The sequence below is a fragment of the Sus scrofa genome, chromosome 7 (assembly GCF_000003025.6).
Source record: "Sus scrofa isolate TJ Tabasco breed Duroc chromosome 7, Sscrofa11.1, whole genome shotgun sequence".
In the NCBI taxonomy this organism is placed as follows: Eukaryota; Metazoa; Chordata; class Mammalia; order Artiodactyla; family Suidae; genus Sus; species Sus scrofa.
The window spans coordinates 50701838-50710314 of record NC_010449.5 but is presented as its reverse complement, the minus strand read 5'-3'; positions in this window follow the sequence as shown (position 1 = coordinate 50710314).

Genomic DNA, 8477 nt, shown 5'->3' with positions numbered 1-8477 from the left:
CCTAGATACATATGTTCAAATCTTGAAAAGATCCCCAGAGAAATATAAAATTTGAAGGTCAGTGGGACAAAGAGACAGCCTCAGATATACAGCTTAGGGAGAAGGGGAGCAGTCTCTTGAATACCTTGCTTGATGATAAAACATTTAAAGTTTTTTGAATGCCTTTAAAAACTGTCATGTTTATATGCAGTCATTTTATTGTCTTTTCAAAAGTATCAGTTCCTAATTGCTTTAGGGGGAAAACAAAGTCCTTCACCCGAGACACTTTGAGGAACACTTAGAAATAGACCCCCTTAAAATCAAGAAACACTATTCACAAGAAGGCACTGCAGAGATGAAAAGACATGCTACACAATGGCAGAAAATGTTGGCAACACATAGAACTGACAAAGACCTAGTATCTAAAATGTATAAAGAACTCATTCAGATCAGTTAGAAAAGTGGACAAAAACTTGAAGAGGCACTTCATATAAAAAGAAATCCTAATGTCCAATAAACATATTCGAAGGCCTCCACCTCATTAGTCATCAGGGACATGAAAACTAAAACCACAATGAAATCTACACATAGTCTAGAGATTGGCAGAAACTTAAAAGCTGCACTAGCGGTTGGTGGGGATACTGGGAGTTACAGGAACTCTCAAATATTTATTGCTCCTGAGGGTGTAAGTTTGTTCCACCCTTTGGAAGACTTGTTGGCAGGAACGACTAACTTTGAATGTATATGCTCTCTATAACCCAATAATTCCTAGGGACCCAACAGAAATGTGTAACATATGGGCACTGATGGTGTGTACCAGGACATTCACAGTCATGATTTATAATAGCTCCTAAATGAAAACAACCCAGATGCCCATCAACAGTAGAAAGTATAAATGAATTGTGGCATAGTCACCTAAGGGAATACTCTTTAGTAGTGACTCTCGAAGCATGGACCATGGGCCAGCAGCATGGGCATCACCTGCAAATTTATCAGAAAAACCAATTCTTGGGTCCTACTTCAGACCAAGTGAATCAGAAATTCTGGAGGTGAAGCTCACTGCTATTTTTTTTTTTCTTTTAGGGGTGCACCTGCGGCATATGGAAGTTCCCAGGCTAGGAGTCCAATCGGAGCTACAGATGCCTGGCTTACACTGAAGTCACAGCAACATCAGATCTGAGCTGTGCCTGCAACCTACACCACAACTCATGGCAACGCCAGATCCTTCACTCACTGAGTGAGGCCAAGGATCGAACCTGCAACATCATGGTTCCTAGCCGGATTCTTTTCTGCTGTGCCACGACGGGAACTCCGCTCAGTGTCGTTTTCATGAGCACTGTATATGATTCTGACACACGTTGGGTATTGAAAAAACACTGGTCTGTAGTGATAAAGATGAATAAATTATAGCTTTGGGCAGCAACATAAAAGTGTTGCACCAACATAGATGACCTAGATTTTCCATGGTTTCTCTAAGGGATCATAGGGACATATTTGGTGGATAGATTTTTTTCCATAAATTTTCATAATGGGATGGTTCTTGTCCAGTCAGCTCCAACTTAGGGTCAAAATGCCATCTGATTAGGTATAGGGGCAGAGATCACCAAGGGGATCTGGGAATGAAAAGGTGCCCTTCAGTCTCAGGGAAACTTTTTGACTCAGACATGGAGTCCATGGTTAAGACTGGAGCTGAGGCTGCCAAGAACTCTTGATGGGGTTCTTAAACTGGAACCTGTGGTCAAAGAAAACAAGTTTTGCTGATGAATAGTCCCAAGGGTCTGGGGGAGGAGGTCTATGGAGTGGCTGGATACCTCTAGATGAAGAGATTGCTGGAGGCAGAGGCTCTGGGGGATGTGCTTGGCTCACCTCTGGCTCCACATTTCCGGCCCTTGGTTACTGCTATTGTTACTGTTGCCAGGGAAATTTGGTTTGGTAGTTCCCAAGCCACACCTTCTCCAACTTCGATTACTTTTTTCTTTTTGCTTTTTAGGACTGCACCCATGGTATATGGAAGGTCCCAGGCTAGAAGTCGAATCAGAGCTGCAGCTGCCAGCCTACATCACAGCCACAGCAATGCCAGATCTGAGCTGTGTCTGTGACCTACGCCACAGCTTGAGGCAACACCACTGAGGAAGGCCAGGGATTGAACCCGAGTCCTCATGGATACTAGTCAGGTTCATCACTGCTGAGCCACAGTGGGAACTCCTGATTACTCTTTCTTGCTGTGGATAATATGTTCTGGTGTTGCCTCTCTGGGGACTCCATGATTTCCCAAGCAACCTTCACTTCAACCTCATTTTATCCAGGTATTCCTTAGAGTTGAATAATTTTTAAATATCTCATGAGGTAGACATACAAGTCCATATTCCAAAGTGTCAAAACAGTCTCTGGTACAAGAGGAAACCATGACTCGAAAAGATACATGTACCCCAGTATTCACTGCAGCACAATATACAATAGCCAAGACGTGGAAGCAACCTAAATTTCCACTGACAGAGGAGTGGATAAAGAAGATGTGGTATGTACACACAATGGAACATTACTCAGCCATAAAAAGGAATGAAGTAATGGCATTTGCAGCAGCATAGATAGACCTAGAAATTATTGTGCTAAGTAAAGTTAGTCAGACAGTGATATACAAATGTCATATGCTAAGACTTCTATGTGGAATCTAAAAAAAGATACAATGAACTTCTTTGCAGAACAGAAATTGACTCACAGATTTTGAAAAACTTATGGTTGCCAAAGGAGACAGGTTGAGGGGGAGGGATGGGCTGGGGGTTTGTGATGGAATTGCTGTAAAATTCGGTTGTGATGATGGTGTACAACTATAAATACAGTAAAATTCATTGAGTCAAAAAAACCCCAACAATCTCTGGTACTTTTAAAGCATTATGTACCCGAGTGGTTCCTGACCAAAGGGCAGATCAGGACCCCAGAATACATTTCATGGAACTCATCTATCCTTATGACTCTCAATACTGTCTATATATTATTGACTTCCAAATTTTATATTCATCTCTGTACTCTTCTCCAAAGTCCAGATGCATACAAAGAGCTCACATGATATTTCACCTTACCCTAGGTAGATTCTTCCTCCATTGACTTCTCACTCTTCCTTTCAAAGCTGGTCTTCCCTGGTCTTCTCCATCTCAGCCCATCATTTACCCAAGATCCAAGGTCCAGGTGCCCTCCATAGTTCCTCTAATTTCCTCATCATCTATGGACAACCGACTACCACAGTCTTTTGGTTCTTCCTTTGAAATACACATATTTTAATTTTTTGTCCTTTTTTTTTTTTTTTTTTTAAGGACCACACACACTTGCGGCACATGGAAGTTCCCAGGCTAGGGATTGAAATGGAGCTAACTGATGCCTGATGCCACAGCCATAGCAATGTGGGATCTGAGCTGCATCTGCAACCTACACCACAGCTCATGGGAACACTGGATCCTTAACTTACTGAGCGAGGCCTGGGATGAGTGAGGCCAGTCCTCGTGGGTGCTAGTCGGGCTCATTACCACTGAGCCACAGTAGGAACTCCCAATTTTTCTTTTTTTTTTTTCCTGTCTTTTTGCCATTTCTTGGGCCGCTCCCGCGGCATATGGAGATTCCCAGGCTAGGGGTTTAATCGGAGCCGTAGCCACCAGCCTACGCCAGAGCCAGAGCAACGGAGGATCCAAGCCACGTCTGTGACCTATACCACAGCTCATGGCAATGCCGGATCCTTAACCCACTGAGCAAGGGCAGGGATCGAACCCGCGACTTCATGGTTCCTAGTCGGATTCGTTAACTACTGCGCCACGACGGGAACTCCCAATTTTTACTTTTTTAAATTAAGATATAATTGATTTACAGTGTTGTGTCAATTTCCAAATATATATTTGGGTATATACGCTTTTTCCCAAGACCCAATGTACAATCATCTCTCTCTTCAATTTCTGTAGAAATACCTATAACAGATATTTTGTCCATGCTTATACTCTTCAATCTATTCTACAGAAATCATCCAGGATGATGTTTTGAAATATGTAATTCAGGAGTTCCCATTGTGGCACAGCAGAAATGAATCCAACTAGGAACAATGAGGTGGCAGTTTCGATCCCTAGCCCCACTCAGTGGGTTAAGGATCTGGCGTTGCTGTGTGCTGTGGTGTAGGTCGAAGTCTCTGCTTGGATCCAGCCAGCCCTGTTGTGGCTGTGGTGTAGGCCGATTCAACCCCTAGCCTGGGAACCTCCATATGCCTCAGCCCTAAAAAAAAAAAAGACATATAATTCAGTTGACTTGAATCCCTCAGTTAAAACCATGCTATGACACTTGACTCAGATCCACTTTTCTTGACATATCTAGGAAGTGATCTAGCCCTCGTGCCATATTTCTGGCTCCTCTTCCCCCAGGTAATGTTGGTCCTCTTGCTTTTTCTCAAACTGAACAGAAAATCACTCCTAACTCAGGGCCTTTACTTTCGGTCTTACTTCCCCTGAAATAGTTTTCTTCCCAAGGAGGTCACATGGCTTGCTCCTTCTCATCCGTTGGGTCTCTTCTCAAAGACACTTTGGCTCTTTATAACAGTACCCGTTTCCACCTCCTGCCTCAACCCACTCCACCCCCTTATTACACACTACCTTCTTCATAGCATTCACTACCCAAGTTAATCATTGTATTATTCAGTGTCTAGTTGAAAGACAAGGGTGTTGGTAGGAATACAAAAGAAGGGAAGAAATTCATGTAACAGTAACATTGGCTGGATCATATTCCTCCAACGAAACATTCCCAAGCGTCAAGTATGAGCCAGGCCCGATACCAGGGGCCAGAGCAAGAAGGATGAATTCGATGTAGTCCTGATCTTATGAATCTCAGCATCCAGGGTGATAAGAATTACTTTCTTGTCTTTCTAGGGCTGCACTCACAGCATATGGGAGTTCCCAGGCTAGGGGTCAAATGATGATGTGTAACCAGGGTGGCACTTAGAGCATCAGAAATCTCTGAATATATGTTCTTCAATTAAGCAGAAAAATTTAAGAAAGATGCTTAGTAAACACTTTTATTTTAAACATTGGCCATTTATAGCCTGGTTTCGTAAAGAAAAAAGCATATGTTTACAGCTTGCTAAGGAGCTGTACAACCCGGTTTCTGAATACAAACTTAATAAAACTGCTAGGGCGTCTTTGCATTGTCAAGTTCTCATTTTCAGATTGTTGCATCCCAGTGCCTGAGGTCTATCTTTTAGTCTAAACGCAGATTATTGTAGATGTTTGCTGCCAGTGATGTTCAGCATTTGGTTTGCCTTCTTCGCCTCCTCACCTATAATGAGTGGTTGATGATCTTGTCGGGGATTCAGCTTCAGGGTAAAAGATGCTCTTTCTGATACATGCCACATACATCTTCCTCAATATATGTGTTCACTAGAGGACCAGTGGCAGAATAAAGATTGTTAGGAAAGTGGTTTAAAACCAAAAGTGTATTCGTCTTTACACAGGGATATAAAACGTAAGGAGCAGTCACCACCTGTTTACTTACTTTCAAAAGTGCTAACATCCTGCTTTGTGGGAGGGGACCTTGGACTTATCAGACACAACTTAGAATAGATTTACAAGGAGATACTGCTGAATAGCTTTGAGAACTTTGTCTAGATACTCATGTTGCAACAGAGCAAAGGGTGGGGGAAAAATGTAATTGTAATGTATACATGTAAGGATAACTTGATCCCCTTGATGTACAGTGGGAAAATAAAAAAATTTAAAAAAAAAGATTTCAGAAGAAGGAATGCGGTGACAATGTTGCGGTGGAAGGAAGACGTGGTAAAGCAGCACACCATTTCACAGCGCTGTTTCCTAACTTTTTTTTTTTTTTTTTAACCTATCAATAGATCTTTAAAAAGTCTTTGGGAAAAAAAAGGCTTTTATAGTCAAAATAAGTTTGGGAAATCTTTTGGAATTTCACAGAGTGCGATAGCACTACCAAGACTCTGAGGAAATCTTCAAACAAGAAAACCAGTCAACTTTCGGCAAGGTACACGTTCGTAGTTGGTGTTTGCAAGACAAAATAGTATAGAGGATGTTAGGCTGTGGACCTCAGAATGCTTGTTGGGGAGGAGAGACACAAACTGATATCATGCGGTCCAGGTCTGAGTGAGCTAAAACAGAGTTCAGGCGTGGGGCTGTGGGATGCAAGCCCTGGGTACCAGACAGGGGAGGCTGAAAAAAGGTTTCAGATGGTGTCAGGAGCTGCCAGTCAGAACTGTGAGGAGAAACCAGGGGCCCACAGTCAGAGGCAAAAGACGGGGAGAGGTGTGGTCCTCATACCCTTCCCTCTGCTGTCTAATCATTTCTCTACCAGGACAGAGCCTATGACACCAGCCTCAGTTCACCCTTCCCGCCTTTAGTCCCTGATTGCTCAACAGTGAGAAAAACAGAAAAAGAAAATGCTGTCACAGTAAGGGTTGCTCTGTGAAATTTCACTACTCCTTTGTTCTTTCTTACTGAATGTCCCAAAATTAGAAATGGGAGAGATTGAATTTATTTTATTTTATTTCGTTTCATTTCATTTTGTCTTTTGTCTATTTAGGGCCATACCCGTGGCTTATGGAGGTTCCCAGGCTAGGGATCCAATTGGAACTGTAGCTGCCCTCCTATACCACAGCCACAGCGACGTGGGATCTGAGCCACATCTGCGACCTACACCGCAGCTCATGGCAACGCTGGATCCTTAACCCACTGAACAAGGCCAGGGATTGAACCCGCGTTCTTGGGGAAACTAGTCAGGTTCGTTAACCACTGAGCCACAACAGGAACTCCCATTGAATTTATACATCAGGTGAAGATAGTTTGATGAAAAAAATTGAGTTACATTTATGTTAGCAATTCCACTTCTGAGAACACATTTCAAGGAAACAAACACAAGCATGAAAAAAATATGCAGTGAGGTGCTTATTAACAAAAATATCGGGTACCTCAGTTTCAATGATAGGAAAATGATTAAACAATCATGGTAGACTGGCCTGGAATGTTACTTACCTGTTAAAATAATTACGAAAATTTTATTACCCAGAAATACGCATGTGTCACAAATCTACATACAATATAATTTAAACTGTATAAAGCAGCTAAGAACTCTATGCAGAGTAAAATGAAAGTAAATATATCAACATGAAACCAGTTCTCACTCAGGTGGTGGGCAATACTACTTTTCCATATTTTTCAAATTCTCTAAAATAAAACTGAATTTTTTTTTTTTTTTTAGGGCCGCACCTGTGGCATATGGAGGTTCCCAGGCTAGGGGTCAAATTGGAGCTATAGCTACTGGCCTACACCATAGCCACAGCAATGCCAGATCCGAGCCGCGTCTGTGCACACGTCTTCGACCTACACCACAGCTCACGGCTAGACGGGATCCTTAGTGTACTGAGCAAGGCCAGGGATCGAACCTGCATCCTCAGTGATGCTAGTAGGGTTCGTTAACCACTGAGCCATGACAGGAACTCCAAAATTGAATTATCTTTAACACAAGACATAGGTAAAAGCTTCAAATTCATATAGTTTATTTTTTTCCTTTTTCTAAGATTTTAATTTTTTCTATTATTGTTGACTTACAGTGTTCTGTCAATTTCTGCTGTACAGCAAAATGACCTAGTCATATATATATGTATATATGTATTCTTTTTCTCACATTATCCTCCATCATATTCCATCGCAAGTAACTGGATATAGTTCCCTGTGCTAGACAGCGGGATCTCATTGCTTATCCACTCCAAATGCAATAGTTTGCATCTACTAACCCCAAACTCCCAGTCCATCCCACTCTCTCCCCCTCCCCCTGGGCAACCAAAAGTCTTTTCTCAAAATCATATAGTTTAAATGATTACTCAGACAACTTTTGTTTAATCAGTTCTCAAAAATGAAATTGAATTGTTAGATAAAATTACTTATGTGATGCTATATAATATGATATATTTTCCTATCATTTGCATTTAAATATATGTGTAATTTTGAGAATGTACATGTATATTTTACAGCAGATTAATATTCTAAAAGCTAATTTTGCAGCTATAAATAGAATCTGAATTTTGACTTATTTACCTTATTGAGCTACCTGTAATTTTGGTCCAGTGACGAATCCATTTCAACCATAGTCATGGATCTCGGGGCAATAATTTTTATTATAATGATTAGAAATGCTTCCTGGATGTTGCTCCTTGGGCCTTTACATTTAATATTAAAAATAATAAATTAAGCTAAAAAGAACCCATCTTCTTTGCATCCTCCAGACCAACACACTTCATGGTACATGTAACCCTTTTGAAGCTGTGATCCCTGTTTCACTTCTGCAGTATGGCCTCCAGTATTAAACATCCATTAGGGAAAAATAATTTTAAATGAATCTGATTTTTTGCTCTGTCATGCATTAAGGGTTGAAAGGTATAACCCCTACTTTTGTCTTCACTTTTTTTCTCAGCTCTCTTCTGTTCTAGCCCCTGGATTCCCTGACAACTTCTCCTA